The sequence below is a fragment of the Macaca nemestrina genome, chromosome 14 (assembly GCF_043159975.1).
Source record: "Macaca nemestrina isolate mMacNem1 chromosome 14, mMacNem.hap1, whole genome shotgun sequence".
Taxonomy (NCBI): Eukaryota; Metazoa; Chordata; class Mammalia; order Primates; family Cercopithecidae; genus Macaca; species Macaca nemestrina.
The window spans coordinates 62417196-62433585 of NC_092138.1; the positions used below are offsets into that span (position 1 = coordinate 62417196).

Sequence of the window (16390 nt, forward strand, 5' to 3'; positions counted from 1 at the left end):
GGGGGAAGAGTATGGGATTCAGTATTGGACATGTTGAGGTGGAGATGCCTGAGGGACACTACTCGAGGATGACAAGCAGGAGTGAAATAATCCCCCCTGGAATGCAGGAAGAAATCTGAGCTGGCAACAGTCTTCAGGGTCTCTGGCAGAGAGGTCCCAGCATAAGCCATGGGAGCAGCTTAGAGCATCTACAGAGAGGGAGTAGTTAGGAGATGACAGGGCTTAGGGTAGGATTATGGGTATCATCAACTTCACACCCCCAGGAGGAGCATCTGTAGGAGCCTGAGATGGATCAACTGATACATCAAAGGAAAACCTGGAAAATGAGGACTGGTGATGCTCAAATGAAAACTGTTTCAAGAAGGAGGAATGAGGCCAGGTTCAGTGGCTCATACCTGTAATCACTAGCACTTTGGGAGGCTGAGGTGGTCAGATCACTTGAGGTCAGAGGTTCGAGACCAGCCTGGCCAAATGGCAAAACCCCTCTCTAAGTTTACAGAGACCTGAGCATGTTTAAATGCTAACAGGGAGAAGTCAGCAGAGAGGAGGAGGCTGAGGGGGCAGGAAGAAGATGTAAGACGCGCCAGGCTGAGCCTGAAAGGAGCTGAACCCAGGCTTCCAGTCACCTCTCCATGGTGGAGACAGCCCTAAGGGTCTCAGATCACCCCAGAGTTCACCATCCCAGTGAGGAGGAGAGGAAAGACAGGGAGGAAGGGACAAAGGAACATGTAAATTAGACAACCAGGACCACATCAGTTTGTAAGTTACTAGTACCAGGCCCCAATTACTGAAAGTACCACCGTTTTGGCATAATGTGATTAAAACTTATTTTTAAAGTTATTCCATGAAACAAAGTTTTTTAGTTTTTTACCAAAATAAATTTTTAGATCCTGTAAATGCTTAGAAAAGGGAATCCCAACTGGCAGCCTGTATATCCAATCCAGCTGGCATATAAGTATTTTGCCTAAACAGTGTTAGAAAATATAGGAAATTTCACTTAAAAATCTAGACTGCTAAATTCTTTTGAAAATGAAGATCTGGCAACACCAGCACTGCATGGCATCCCTCAGATGGGCTGCTCTGCCCCCATTGAAAAGGGGCAAATGCACTCCATCCAGCTTGTCGTGGCCTCACCAAGCCTCTTTCCTGGCCCCAAGAGGCAAACTCCTCTGCCCTTGCACAAAGGTGGGTCCCATGGTGCTGTTGTCTGTCCCAGCCCTACCTTATGATGGAGCACCTTCCAAGTGCCAAGCAGAGTTTGAAGACACTAGGGATAGAGCAGTAGCTGCTACACTCTTCCTGTTCAGAGAGCTTAGAAACTGGGGAGGCCAATGGAGCTCTAATCTCAGCAGGATGGGGCTGCTGGCATCCTTTAACAATGCAGATTTAACTTTGCATGTAGAAAATATTCCAGCGGTCTGCTCATCCCACACACCCACTGATGAACAAAAGCACATTCAGAATGGATGCTCAATTCACTATAGAAATTTTGACACAAATTTCCTGGAGTTTGACATTGTATTGTGACACACTGCTTTAGCGATCAGGCCAGACCCCTGCCTGAAGAGGTCAGGGAGGAGAATAATTCAGTGTAACACAAGAGAATTTAAAAGAGCACTGGAATGTTTTTGGCAATAGCAGTTTCATTGCATTTCTTCATTTTTCTTTACAAGCTGGAATCATTTCCAATATTGTGCCAGTATCTGACCTGGTCTTTGCTAGATTTAACTGAAGATAGATTAAAACAATAGAGCAGGTATGACCCGCAGGGCTCAGAGGATTTATTTGTTTTCCTAAAACTCTTGCAGCTGATCATTTGGCCAATGTAAGCATCTGCCTGCCTGTGTCCCTTGAGAGTACTATTTTAAGGAGAAGGTGCTTTGTGGAACAGAAGGGATTTTTCACTACTGAGCCTTCCCCTCTTCTTTCTGCAGAGACAATGGGGAAAATATATTTGATAAAGTTTTAGTGGGAACTGAAAAAGGCACATCACATAAAAGTATGACCTTTATCTTTTACATTAGAATTAATTTTCATTGAATAAGAAGCAAAGAAGGATGAAAACACCAAAGGTCCCAAATAACTTAATACAATAAAACAAAACCATAATATGCCTGTTTTGAGAACTAGTGCTAATCAGAAACTCTGAAGGGGAATGGACATTGAGGTAAGGGAAGCAGGTTGTTCTAAATTTCTGGCAAAGACAGTAACAAGATTTGGAAGTGAGCTCACGAAGGCTGCTCTGTTGACCCAGTGGACCTCCCTCCCTTCCTCCCTCCCTCTGTTCCAAACCAAGGTAACAGCATAGCACAGTGAATTATGGATTAGGGACTGTTTGCCTGGGGCAGACCTGGATTTGAATCCCAGCTCTGCTACTAACTAGCTGGGTAACCTTGTTACCCAACCTCCCTAAGCTTTAGCTTCCTCACTTATCAAAGGGGATTGTTAACACACATTTCAGAGGATTGTGGTGAGAATGGAATAAGAAGCGTTTGCAAAGTAGCTGGTCCGTAGCAAGTATTCAGTAAGGGGCACCAAGAAACAGACAGTTCTTCTGAGTGTACAGTCAAATATAATAATGAGGACCTTTTCATAATATCAGTTATCAAAATTTGACATCTGAATTTTCTAATCTAATTTTCAAACTATTCAAGTGTACATTATGTAAATCTAAAGAACCACTATTAAAGCTAAGGTGAGCGCTTGAGGCGAGGGATACGGGGAGGGAAAGGGGATAAAAGACTGATATGAGAGGGAGAATTACTTTTTACTGTTCCCTTTTACACACTTAGAAATTATTTCCATCCATATTATGGTATAATTTAGAAATAATTAAATTGACCCATTTTAAGTGTACAGTTTAATGAATTTGGAAAATGAATATAATCATGTCATTATGTAACCACTCACTCAAGATATACAAGAGTTGTAACACCCTAAAAATACCGTATGCCCCTTTGCAGTCAATACCCTCCTCCACACAGGCCCAGGCAACACCCATCTGCTCTCTGACATGATCTTTTTGCCTCTTCTAGAATATCATATAAATGGAATCATACAGTATGTGGTATTTGGCTTTTTGCTTAGTATGTTTTTGAAATTCATCCACATCATGGCCTGTATTACTATTTCATTCTATTTTATGGCTGAGCAATTATCCATAGTATGGATATATAACAATGTGTTGATCCATTCACCAGTTGATGGACATTTAGGTTGTTCCCAGTTTGGGGCTCTCATGAATAATGCTGCTGTTACAAATCTGTGTTGCACCATTTACATTTTGCTCCAAATGCATGTATTCACACTTTAAAGATCAGAGTGTGGGAAGAATCACCTCTCTGAATAACTAGAACCTGGAATAAATGAATATAATTACAGTTTGGCTGGCCAAAATTTATATAACTTCTCTCCACATTCAATACTCAGTGTCTTTTTATGTATTATGTATGTAAATATACAAGAAGTATATGTCTTCTGCTAAGCAGTATACATCTGGTTGATTTCCCCAACAGACAACACAAATCAAATCACTATGATGACGTTAAATGTTTCCCTATGGCCTTAAGAGTGTTTGATTTTCCTTAAAAACTAATCTTTAACAACTGCATGCAGCAACATGCAGGAGACATGAATACTCACATTTGGAACAAAAGAATACGTAAGTTCAAATACAGGATGCTATGGTTTGAATGTGTGTTCCCTCCAAAACTCATGTTGAACATAATCCCCAAGGTAGCAGTATGGAGAGGCCTTTAAGGGGTGATGGGGACATGAGAGATTTGCCCTCATGAATGGACTAACTCATTCATGGATTAATGGGCTATAATGGGAGTGGGACTGGTGGCTTTATAAGAAGAGTAAGTGAGATCAGAGCACGCTCAGCCCCTCGCCATGCGATGCCCTGTGCAGGGTTGGGACTCTGCAGAGGGTCCTTAACAACAATAAGACCCTCATCAGATACGGCCCCTTGACTTTGAACTTCTCAGCCTTCATAACTGTAAGAAATAAATTTATTTTATTTATAAATTATCCAGTTTCTGTTACTTTATTATAAGCAACTGAAAACAGCTTAAGACACAGGCAAAATTAATTTGTGGAGATAAAAATTAGATAAGTGGTTACCTCTGGCAGGAGTCAGATGTATTGACTGTTGCAGGGAGGGAGAGATGGGGAAAGGAGTGTGATCGAGTCTTAGGGTGCTGGAAATGTTCTTTATTTTCATCTGGGTGCTGGTTCCATGTTTGTATACATAAATAAAAATTCATCAAGCTGTGCAATTAAGATGAGTGCACTTTACTGTGTATACGTTGACCTCAATACAAAATTTAAAAGCTAATAATAATAATCTTTCAATCTGGGATCAAAACAGATTGTATGTGTGACCGCCTGGCATTATTCCTGGCACATAATAAATGGTGATTAATAAATATTCATGCCAGGCATGGCAGCTCATGCCTGTAATCCTAGCACTTTGGGAGGCCAAGGTGGGCAGATCACTTGAGGCCAGGAGTTCGAGACCAGCCTGGCCAAAATAGCAAAACCCCATCTCTACTACAAATACAAAGATTAGCCAGGTGTGGTGATGTGCGCCTGTAATCCCAGCTACTCGGGAGGCTGAGGCATGAGAATCACTTGAAGCCAAGAGGCAGAGATTGCAGTGAGCCAAGATGGTGCCACTGCACTCCAGCCTGGGCAACAGAGCAAGACTCTGTCTTAAATAAATAAATAAACAAACAAAATAAATAAATGTTCATGTATCTCTATTGCTTTCATTTACAAAGAAAATGCTTGGCAAAATGTTAACATTACATACATGGGGTTTAAATATTTACCCTTCTTTTGGCCTGTGAAGATTTGGTCACTTTTTCTCCTCTGAAAATTAATGCACCATGGAGTAGAGGGAGGAGTGCAGAGTGGGCTTTACACATCCTATCAGAGTGGGCTCTTTACACATCCTATCAGAGTGGGCTTTACACATCCCATCAGAGCCGGCTCTTTACACATCCTATCAGAGCAGGCTCTTTACACATCCTATCAGAATGGGCTTTACACATCCTATCAGAGTGGGCTTTACACATCCTATCAGAGTGGTCTTCACACATCCTATCAGAGTAGGCTCTTCACACATCCCATCAGAGTGGGCTTTAAACATCCTATCAGAGTGGGCTCTTTACACATCCTATCAGAGTGGTCTTCACACATCCTATCAGAGTGGGCTCTTCACACATCCTATCAGAGTGGTCTTCACACATCCTATCAGAGTGGGCTCTTTACACATCCTATCAGAGTGGGCTCTTCACACATCATATCAGAGTGGTCTTCACACATCCTATCAGAGTAGGCTCTTTACACATCCTATCAGAGTGGGCTCTTCACACATCCTATCAGAGTGGGCTCTTTACACATCCTATCAGAGTGGGCTCTTCACACATCCAATCAGAGTGGTCTTCACACATCCTATCAGAGTGGGCTCTTCACACATCCAATCAGAGTGGTCTTCACACATCCTATCAGAGTGGGCTCTTTACACATCCTATCAGAGTGGTCTTTACACATCCGATCAGAGTGGGCTCTTCACACATCCTATCAGAGTGGGCTCTTTACACATCCTATCAGAGTGGGCTCTTCACACATCCAATCAGAGTGGTCTTCACACATCCTATCAGAGTGGGCTCTTTACACATCCTATCAGAGTGGTCTTTACACATCCGATCAGAGTGGGCTCTTCACACATCCTATCAGAGTGGGCTCTTTACACATCCTATCAGAGTGGGCTCTTCATACATCCTATCAGAGTGGGCTTTACACATCCTATCAGAGCAGGCTCTTTACACATCCTATCAGAGCGGGCTCTTTACACATCCTATCAGGGTGGGCTTTACACATCCTATCAGAGTGGGCTTTACACATCCTATCAGAGTGGGCTTTACACATCCTATCTTGTCTTACCTTACTGGATCCCAGCACATATTTTCAGCTGGACATTGGACTTATGTGGAATCTCAAAGGTTTTGTGCAGAGGTACTAGGTCCAGGGCCATGCTTGCTATTTGCCTAGCATGGAGGATCCCACTGGCCTTGGGTACCCCAGATGCCACCATATTTGAAAATACATGAAAAAATGGCACACTTGAATGAACTAAAGCAGACTGTAATTTTTTAAGGCTGCTGGCAAGGGTTTTCTATCCAAAACCTTTATCTGTACCTTCCCTTGCAGCTTGGAAAGTTTATTCAGGCCAGAGGGTTCGAAAAGCATTTCAAGGAATGGGCCTCTGAGAGCAAAAGTCACTACAAGGTTTGGTGCTCTGGACATGAACTGATCCAACAAACATTTCTGGTCCATGAAGTAAACAGACTGCCTCTTGACAATGATTAGTCAGTGCTTCTCGCTTCTTATGTTCAAGCAGCACTGATTTCCTTGTCTTTCTGACATAGCCTTGTTCTTAATACTCAGACTCAAGACAAATATGAGAAACAGTTTGGGAGCGGCCAGCAATGTTTGAGTCAATTTCTTATAGTTCTTTCATACTGAGAATAGGAACTCTGGGCCAAAGCTATTGAGGGCCACAGAAATAATGAAATGATGTCCTGAAAGTTAGTTATTTGACTTCCACAAGACGATTTAGCACAATGCAAGAAGTACTTATGAAATGGCAGTCCAATAGCATGCAAGAGTCAAAGGGCTTCCAGGGATATGGAAAATTCATAAAAATCGAGTCCTGGGCTCAATGCTGCAAGCTATGAACAAAATGGATTTCCTACCTCAAAGTTGAATGATGTGTCTCGAAAAAGCTGGCCTTCTTTAGAGATGCATAACAAAAATCTTAGGAACTTGAAACTGTAATTTGTAAGAGGTTCTCCAGAGTGGGATACAGAGTATTAGAGGTTTCTGCAAGAGATGAGACTAGAAAGCTAGCGCAGAAAAGGTTAATAGAGCAGTATTAGCAGGATCAGAACACTGCTGAATCATAGTGTGCATTGGTACAATAAAGAATAAGAACTTAGATGCTAAGACACTAACCTTGAATGTATGAATGATGGAATAGCTGATTGTTTGAGAGTTTAATTGAAATTGTGATGCTGAATGATATCTTCAACCTTTTCTGACACTGTTGCTTAAATGAGTGGGTAGACACTCTCCGTTCAGCACACCCCATCTATTTCTGCCTGGATGCCGAAGGTGCTGCTTCCAGACACCATTCAGCAGACACACATGCATGTGCCCGCACACACACACACACACACACACACACACACACAGCTGTCATGACAACTGAGGCATGGACATTGAGGCCATATCTGAACGGAGCCAGTAATTTAGACACCTTGGTAAAGGTGTTTTGTTTGGGGGTGAGGGAACTTTTTTGTCTACCCAGCAGCAGCAAAAACCCATCTTTCTACCCTGCAGACAGTGGTCCTTCCTAACTAAGTGCTCAATCCTGGGATCTTGGGATACTAAAACAAGGCATCATTATTTCTCTCTTTTTTTGATAACAATTTATTTTCTCTTTTTGCAAATTATTTCTTTCTTTTTCCTTTTTTTTATTATACTTTAAGTTCTAGGGTACATATGCATGACGTGCATTATTTCTCAAAAGACTTCTCTGGATGAGATTTACCCAACTCTTACAGGTTCTAACCCACAAGGGGTCACAGTAAAAATAACTGCCAAGCCAGTCTCACTGAGTGTATTGGTTCCACGGAAACATTTTTTGACCTCTTGGGGACTACTTATGTTAACCCACCACTTGGTGTTTTCATTTGCAAACATTCTGAAGGTCAATTTGAATTTGATTGTTTTAGGGTCTGATAATTCACTTAGATAGTGACTCAAAATCTAAATTAAAGCCAAAAATCTAAATTAAAGCCCAAATCGTCAGAAAGAGAAAGATACACCCAACGAAGATGCCTAATTTACAATCATGAAGAAACAATTCAGTTCATGTCAAAAGATTTATTGAATGCCTTAGACACAAGGAAAATTGTCATCAATAATAAGCATTTTCTAAGCAATTACTTTGGGTGGACACATAGGCTCAGAGAGATATAAGGCTCAGGGAAGTCTATGAATACCAGTCACATTGTAAAGCCACACAAGGCATGTACCAACTAGTTAGAAAAGTGGGTGATTAGAAAAGCTTTGGGCAAAGTTTCTAGAGGTAAGTAAGACTTAAGCTGAGCCTCATGGAAGGCAAAGTGTTTCTGCATTTTAGAAATAAAGGGAGAAATTTACAGGTGAAAAAAAAAAACAACTGCATGGTATGGGACTGTTTGAGTGGAGATGTCCTGTAGAAGAGCAATGGGAAATAAGGCTGTGTAGTAAATAATTAACCTTACCAAAAAGAAGTCTGGCTTTTACCCTCAGGTACTGGGAGTTGGTTCCTAGGCCCCTAGAATGCCCTGCCTAAGTCTTTGTTGCTGGGGAGCTTTGGCTACTGACAGCCTACCAATGTGATTTGTGATTGTGGCCTGAGGACCACGCAGTGTCATTTACGACCTCTGGAGGAACAACTAAAGATATTAGCTTGATCTCCAATCTCCAGAAGTGGCTGGAAACTCAAGGTCAGCCACTCAGGCAGGATGTGATCAGGCCCCAATAAATCTCTGAACACCAAAGGCTGAGGTGATCTTTCATGGTTGGCAACACTTTGTGTGTCTCATTGCACAGGGTGACCAGGAGGAAGCAGTGTTGTCCATGACGTCATAGGGAGAAAATGACTGGCAGCTGGCACTAGACCCCGCCTGGATTCTGCCCCATGTGTCTCCTCTCTTAGCTGATTTTAATTCGTACCCTTTTACTGTAATAAAACTACAATAAGAAGTACAGCACTTCCTTGAGTTCTGTGAGTCATTCTAGTAAATTATTGAACTTGAGGGTGGTTGTGGGAGTCCCTAAATTTGTAGCCAGCTGGTCTGAAATAAGGATGATCCAGGGCATCACCAAACTTGCAGCTGATGTCAGAAGTGAGGGAAGTCACATGAGGACTCTTCCCTCAAACTGCACAGTTGTCTTAACTCATCGCAAAGGCTGAAGAAGTTAGTTATGTGGGGCATTGAATGCAAGCCTGAAGAGTCTGGATATGATGCCATAGGCAGTTATATTCTTGAGCAAGAGAACAAGATAAGCTTCATCTCATAATAGTGTAAGAGACAGGATGCTTAGAGGACTGTGTTTCATCCAGATGTGGGAAGATGAAGGTCTGAACCAGCCCTGAGGCAGAAAAGGAAAGGCTGTGTGAATAATAACAATGACTGAGCATATGCCATGCCAGGCATCCTAAGCGCTCCATGTACTTTTAATCCTCAAAACAATCTTAATATGGCAGGCAACATTCTCCTCTCCATTTCACAGACCAAAAAACTGAAGCACAGAGAGACTACTTTGCCCAAAATCATCCAGCAGGAAGTGGCACAGCTGAGATTTGAACCCAGCTGGAATCTGACTCATGACCATTATCTCACACAAGTGCCACCACATGGAAGACACCGTGGTAAAAAGAGCAACAGGATTTGCTGACTGGCCATCTAGATATAAGACAAAAAAGCCAGGAAGAGGACAGGACAATTCTAGGGTTTTCCATATTGATAAAGAGAAAGTGTAGATGTTCCTATAGCCCAAATTGCCCTATTTCACCTTGAGCAAAAAGGACATGAGCTAAGGAGATCTAAGTCATGGGCGGCTCAAATTTGCCAGCTAACAAAGGGAACCTGGCTAAGTCATTTAGCTTTCCTGGGCCTAAGGTTCCTCGTCAGTTGGAGTAAATCTCTAAATTCCCTACCAGTCACAAGAAGCAAAGTAGTAAGTGATCAGTAGCATGTGCTCTTAAATCAGACAGGTTTAAGATCTAGTACCTGTGACTAAGTACCTGACTCTGCATTTATCAGCTACGTGACCTTAGACAAGTAACTGGGCCTTGGCATTCCCATCTGGGAAATGGGGATTATAATAACATCTGGGTTATAGAAATGTTGTGAAGATATTTACCATAATCAAATAATCTATGTCAAGCCCTTAGCACAATGCCTGACATATGGCTAAGTATTTGATACATGACAGTTTTATTGTTAGTTTTCATGCAATGAGATAACACCATTCCAGATGATTCCATTGGCCAAACTCAGAGGCGAATAATTAATTTTTTAATCATTATTAATAAAGACATGAGAAAAGCTTACCATGTTTTAACTACCCTGGATGCAAGTGTATGGTTATGTTATTCTACTGTGTGAGTCATTATTGTCCATTGCTGTGATGATATATACCATAAGCATAAAAGTTCACATGACGCATGATAAAACTGTGCAACAATAAAACAGACAGCATTAAAGGATTAAGATTCAGCATCACTTCAGATTTTGACCAAAACACAAGTTAATCAGCACATCCATGAAGCAAAACAAAGCAGAAAGTCAGTTACAGTCAAATCCTAAATGCCTAAGTACTTAATCTATTTTTCATCAACTCCAAGCAAAATTTACTTCAAATTTAGCCAAAAGATTATTTCAATTTTCTTTTTTTTTTTCTTCAGCGGTGGCCACCAGAGATAGTGTTATGACCCTCACCCACACTTCTGTATAATGAGCTTACCTTTGGAGAATAAAGGGAAATCCTTTAAATCTGAGGGTTATTAAAAATAAAAATCCCTGCTTACTATGTAGTTAGTGCCCTGTATTTACCCATTAATTGCTAGATATATTAAAAGTTATTATCTTTGCTGGGAGCAGGTTTGGGTCTAAACACCTGTTCAATGGTTCTGAATTAGAGGCAAGAGGAAGAAAAGCCCAGAGATAATAGTAAAATGCAAATCAAATGTGGTTTAATTACATTGTCATGTACGATAGCAACTTTAATTTCATGATGCAGTGTTTTATGGTAATGAAAAGAAACACAAGGAATTGCAGGAACACAATAGTTTCATCAACATTAACCTCATAATGCAGTATTTTTCAGTAATGAATGGAAAGAAAAGGAACTGTGTGGGTTGCAGTGACTCACCGCAGCAACCTTCACAAGCAGCAGGTAGAATAATGAAGGTGACGGGAGAAGGAGCATTTCCTTTTCAACATGGTTATTGGTCTCAGTCCTTCTATGTGTTACTAGACTGTACCCTGAAGGCAGAGAACCCATCTATCACATTCAGCCTCATGCCCTTTAGAGCTCCAGTGTTAACAGAGTGCCTGGCACATACTGGTTTTTCAATTACTGTGCATTGAAAAAATGAATCGTAAATACTTTCTAAATCTATTTTCAGTTTGCCTGATGGCTAACAAAACATTTCATTGTTCCCTTCTCAATTTATACGATTAAAAACGAAATTACAATTGGTAATGATTATTGATATTATAATTTTATCTAAATATTTGTTCTGTGTGTCTTTCAAAATTCACTACTTTTCCTCACTGGCCATGAGGAAAGGAAAACACCTATGTCAGTAAAAGGTTGGAGACCATTGAGCTAAGTGCCGGAAAGTCTGATCACAAAAAATAAAAATATAAAACTAGTTTGTTTCCCTTATTATTGAAAAGGATGGCTCCCAAATCAAAGCAGTAGACATTTCCTCGGGGCCAACAATGAGAAAAGCCATAGGCACAATTGAGGCTACTAAGAAGATCTGCTTTCTAGGAGCTTACAACTTAAGAAAGTTAGAATGTTTATATAAATGGTTACTATCCATTAATTCCAAGCTTTGTCTCCACTAAAAATTAATATTATTCTATGTCTAAGGGAATACCTACCCATACATCAATAGTCACTCACATGCATTTCCTATCATCTCCATGTTGTAGACATCATAATGGTCTACAATTTTCCCAAAGGTGGTATAGAACTTGTCCAGTAGGTCCATTACCTGATACAGTGTGCTGGTGTGGAAAGTTGAGGGAAGACTACTATGTCACTGGAAAGGAGCAAGGAGGTAGAAAAAGAGTAAAATCAGGCAAAATAATTGGCAAGACCTAATTAAGCAATAGTACTTCCTTGTTTGGCACAATTTTTTAAAGCTCTCAGAAATCTGAGCCAGGGAGACCAGAAAGTTATGAGTCAGTTAATTGATTTAGAAAATATCCTTAGTTGTTTGTAACATGTTTAGTTGGGATTTCATTTGGGTTTGCTTTTGGTGTTTGGGTGTTGGTTTTGTTTGGGTTTTGCTTAGCTTCATTTTAGACAGTGTTGGCATATTCAAAGCTAGGGAAGCTGGGTGCATGAGAGCTCTATCCGCTAACATCTGGAGTCCCCTGTTTCTGTTGATCAAGTGAGTGGGTTTATATAACAAGAGATTTACATAGATTGAGACAGCTGTGCAAACTCATTTAGAGAAGTCCCAGGTCAAGATTAATTTGCTTCCCAGTTATCCTGATTCCTACCTACATTCTAGTTTTGTTTGTTTGTCTGTTTGTTTGTTTGTCTGTCTGTTTGTTTGTTTGTTTGTTGAGATAGTCTCCTCTCTGTCATCCAGGCCAGAGTGCAGTGGCTTAATTGTAGCTCACTGTGACCTTGAACTCCTGGGCTCAAGTGATCTTCCCACCTCAGCCTCTTGAGTAGATAGGACAACAGGCACTCGCCATCATGCCCGTCTAATGTTTTGTATTTTTTGTAGAGACAGGTTCTCTCTGTTTCTCTGGTTGGTATTAAACTCCTAGTTTCAAGTGATCCTCCCACCACAGCCTTCTAAAATCTTTTATTTTTTGGTTGTTAGTGATGCTTTCACATCTTCAGACAGATTTCTTTGAGGTTATACTAGCCTCTGCTGGAGAGAGGGTCTTTCGTCTTTTTCCTCCCAGGAGGGAGTCTGTATCAATGACATGGCATGGCTTTAAACTCTAAAGAGCCGGTCTTTAAACTCTATGCCTCAGTTTATCCATCTGTAAAACAAGGAAGCTCCCTTGACCCCCAGTTAGAAACTGACTGCTTTGAGTAACTGCAGTAAACTGCAAATCATCTGCAAGGCTTCCACCTCACAGCTTACAACTTCAATTTATGGGATTTTATCAGAAATTTCTAAACTTTCCCCCATGCAAGGCAACCCTGGTTCTGCCTCATCACAGATGGGGTCATTGTATGCTTTGTTATAGCAGGGAAGAACTATATGGCTTATTTACTTCAGATTAAAAAAAAGAAAAAGAAAAGAAACATTCCCTGAAATGAAGTATAGTATTCTAAAGCAATTTCCTGCTGTTTTTGCTAACCTGCATGCCTTCTAGCTGTAAGAAATTGATTTAAGTTAAAAAAAATAATAATAAGGTGGTGGGGGTGGAGGGACTTAACCAAATCACACCGACGTATTTTATTAACAACATGCCTAAGTGGTAGGCTTGCTGCCACTTGATTCAAATGCCTACATTTTCTTCTTTTGCAGATATTATTTACTCTCCACCTACTGCCAGTCACGCACAAATTGCATAACACTGTAGATTGCTCCAACTGTCTGCCTTTCGAGCTGAAATCCTAATGCCAGTCATGTTAATTTTCCTGAAAAGATGGACACACTCAGGTATCTCTCAGCCAGGCAAGGGTGGCCTTGTCTTAGGTCATCAGCAACTTGTTTCAGTAGCATGCCTGTTTTTAGGTATGAATCCGAACAGTTAATTACCCTTAAGAAAAAAGACACACGGGGGCCCATTGTTATGCCTGCAGCATCATTTTTTACCATTGGCACTCTCGATTGTTCTGTCCTCCATACACAGTAAGTAGGGTATGGTTTATATACTTTTTGCTGGGCCACAGTGGATTTGTACCAAGTCAAGTGTATTCCTTAACCCAGTCTTCCCTAGGGCCACTGTTGAGATGGGGTCAGGGGTGCTGCTAGGAGTGGACAGAAAGGAGAGTCAATTGGAGGAATGGAAGCTCTGCCTGCAACCTCATTAGGATCGATCTTTACTCATCTAGCACTTTGGTCATTGAGATTGATGCCTCCCCTAACTTAAAATACTTATGGGAACCAGGACCTCTCAGGGTGCGTTAAGCAGGCGGAGCTTCTACCCCGCAGTGATTTGCAATTTCCTTGTTGTGAGCAGTGGCAGCATTGTTAGTTCAGAGAGCTGGGCTTTGCCCTTTGGGGAGGTCGTGGGGCTTTTTGCTCCCAAGAGGTGGCTATTACCTTCCTCATGGGGAGTTTTTTTCTAAACAGGAAGTGGTGCATGAACAATTTTACCATGTCCTCCTTTAGTCTTGAGGATTAAAAATCTTAAATTATTTGAATCGTTAGGCTGTCGGAAGAAAAAAGTCAACTAAGATGGCCATTCTGTCTACAGGGTAAAAACAATCAGAGTGATTTACTGGGTACATTTAGCACTCATTTCCCTTGCAGGAAGCTTGGGACCCCCTGGAGGGATAAAGGATGAATATTTATTGGAGCCTAATAACGGTGGAAAACCTAATTTTGTATTTTTTTCTGTGAAAGAAAAAGGGTGATATTTATATATTTCCCTCAGGAATTTCTGTCTCAATATGATTTTTGCTCTACATATTCATAATCTACCCTGGTAATATTGTATGCTAAATACTTATCAATGCAGCAAGATCTGGCTATATTGCTTCATCGTTAATTGAGGAATATAAAATGCAGTCAGGCCTCTAATCAGTATTAACAGAGCACCTACCATGCCCCAAGCACTGGACTAGGCACTGAGGGATATAAAAATGAATAAAATTTAGTTATGCCACACAAGAATTACATAATCCTGCTAGATAAACAGAAATGTGTACAGTTAATCACATATGTATACTACTTGAATATAAAAGTCAGGCTTGCCATGGCCAGGAGAAGGTTTAAAGGGTTACATAGGAAGTATTGACATGTTTCTACCCAAAGGGGGGATATCTTTTATTTCATATAGATTTAGAAAGTGATTCATCTCACCAAAAGGAAGAGATTAACTAATCCAGGCTACAGAATAGGACTGGCAAAGACCCCAAAGGCTTATGAAAATGAACAACTTGGATTAGCTTGGTTCTTCATTCTTGAGCTGCCTTTGAGAATATGGATGAAAACATGGGTCCTCTCCTAGAAAAATGCACATATATACCCAGTTTTGCATGTAATTTCAGGGATTCATGGGCCACTTGAAACTTCAGCATGGACTGTCTAGAGCACCAAATTTAGATAAGCAGACAAAAGAGCCAACAAGGACATTCTAGGAAACGTCAATATTTGGAAGTAATAAGGCATTTAGAGGAAGTCAAGCAGAGAAGAGCCATTGAAAGAAACTATGGCATTGTCAGAATTGAGTTGGACTGTGGGGGCTATTTATCCAGGGCAGCTCTCTGGGTCATCAGGCATCACCAGTTGGTAAAATATCCATGTAAATGCAATAAAATGGATGTATTAGTCTGTTCTCAGGCTGATAATAAAGACATACCCAGGACCGGGTAATTTACAAAGGAAAGAGGATTAATGGACTCACAGTTCCACATGGCTGAGGAGGCCTCACAATCATGGCGGAAGGCAAGAAGAAGCAAGTCATGTCTTACATGGAAGGCAGCAGGCAAAGAGAGAAATGAGAGCCAAGTGAAAGGGGTTTCCCCTTATAAAACCATCAGATTTCATGAGATCTATTCACTACCACAGGAACAGCATGGGGGAAACCTCCCCCATGATTCAATTATATTCTGCCAAGTCCCTCCCATAACAGGTGGGAGTTATGGGAGCTATAATTCAAGATGAGATTTTCTCCATTGATGCAGCCGAACTGTATCAATGGAGACAAATGTATTTACCAAAAATCCCTCTAGAGGGGCTTACCGTACATAACTGAATGGAATACTTGGATAGCCCACTTAGGAAAGCAATGATACCTCTAAAGGACATACTCTCTAATAACATAGTCATCAAACTGCCTTCCTAGAAAAACAGGTCAGATTAACTACTTGGCTTTTGTTTTGCTCAGTAGACTCTGTAGGTTTGGGGCCAAAGCTGAACTGCTTGGGGTAGGGCTGGGGTAGTGGAAGCTGGGAGGCTTTTTTGCCTTCAATCCTATATAGTCAGTACTTACCTCCCTCTCTCTATCATCATCACCACCATCACTATGGTCATTATCAACATCATCACTAACACTTGTTCTACTCCAGGCACTGTCTAAACACTACACAGACTAACAGTGAATGCTCACAACTCTCCTATGATGTAGACATTATGATGTCAATTTTATAGGTGAGCAAGAATGGAAGAGATGAAATTGAAACCCAGGGAGTCTAAATCTAGAGCCCTTTTTCTTAGCCACAACACAATACTGATAACATTCAAATAAAACAGTTTTGTTTTGTTTTGTTTTTTGAGATGGAGTCTCACATTGTCACTGGGGCTGGAATGCAATGGCGTGATCTTGGCTCACTACAACCTCCGCCTCCTGGGTTCCCACGATTCTCCTGCCTCAGGCTCCCGAGTAACTGG

The 16390-nt window shown here is 41.1% G+C and overlaps 1 long non-coding RNA gene across 1 annotated transcript in view; it reads right to left on the bottom strand.

Annotated features, from left to right (window-relative positions):
- LOC105485648 (uncharacterized) overlaps positions 1–16390 on the bottom strand; it is a 47569-nt gene that overhangs the window by 16739 nt on the left and 14440 nt on the right. The window lies entirely within an intron of this gene.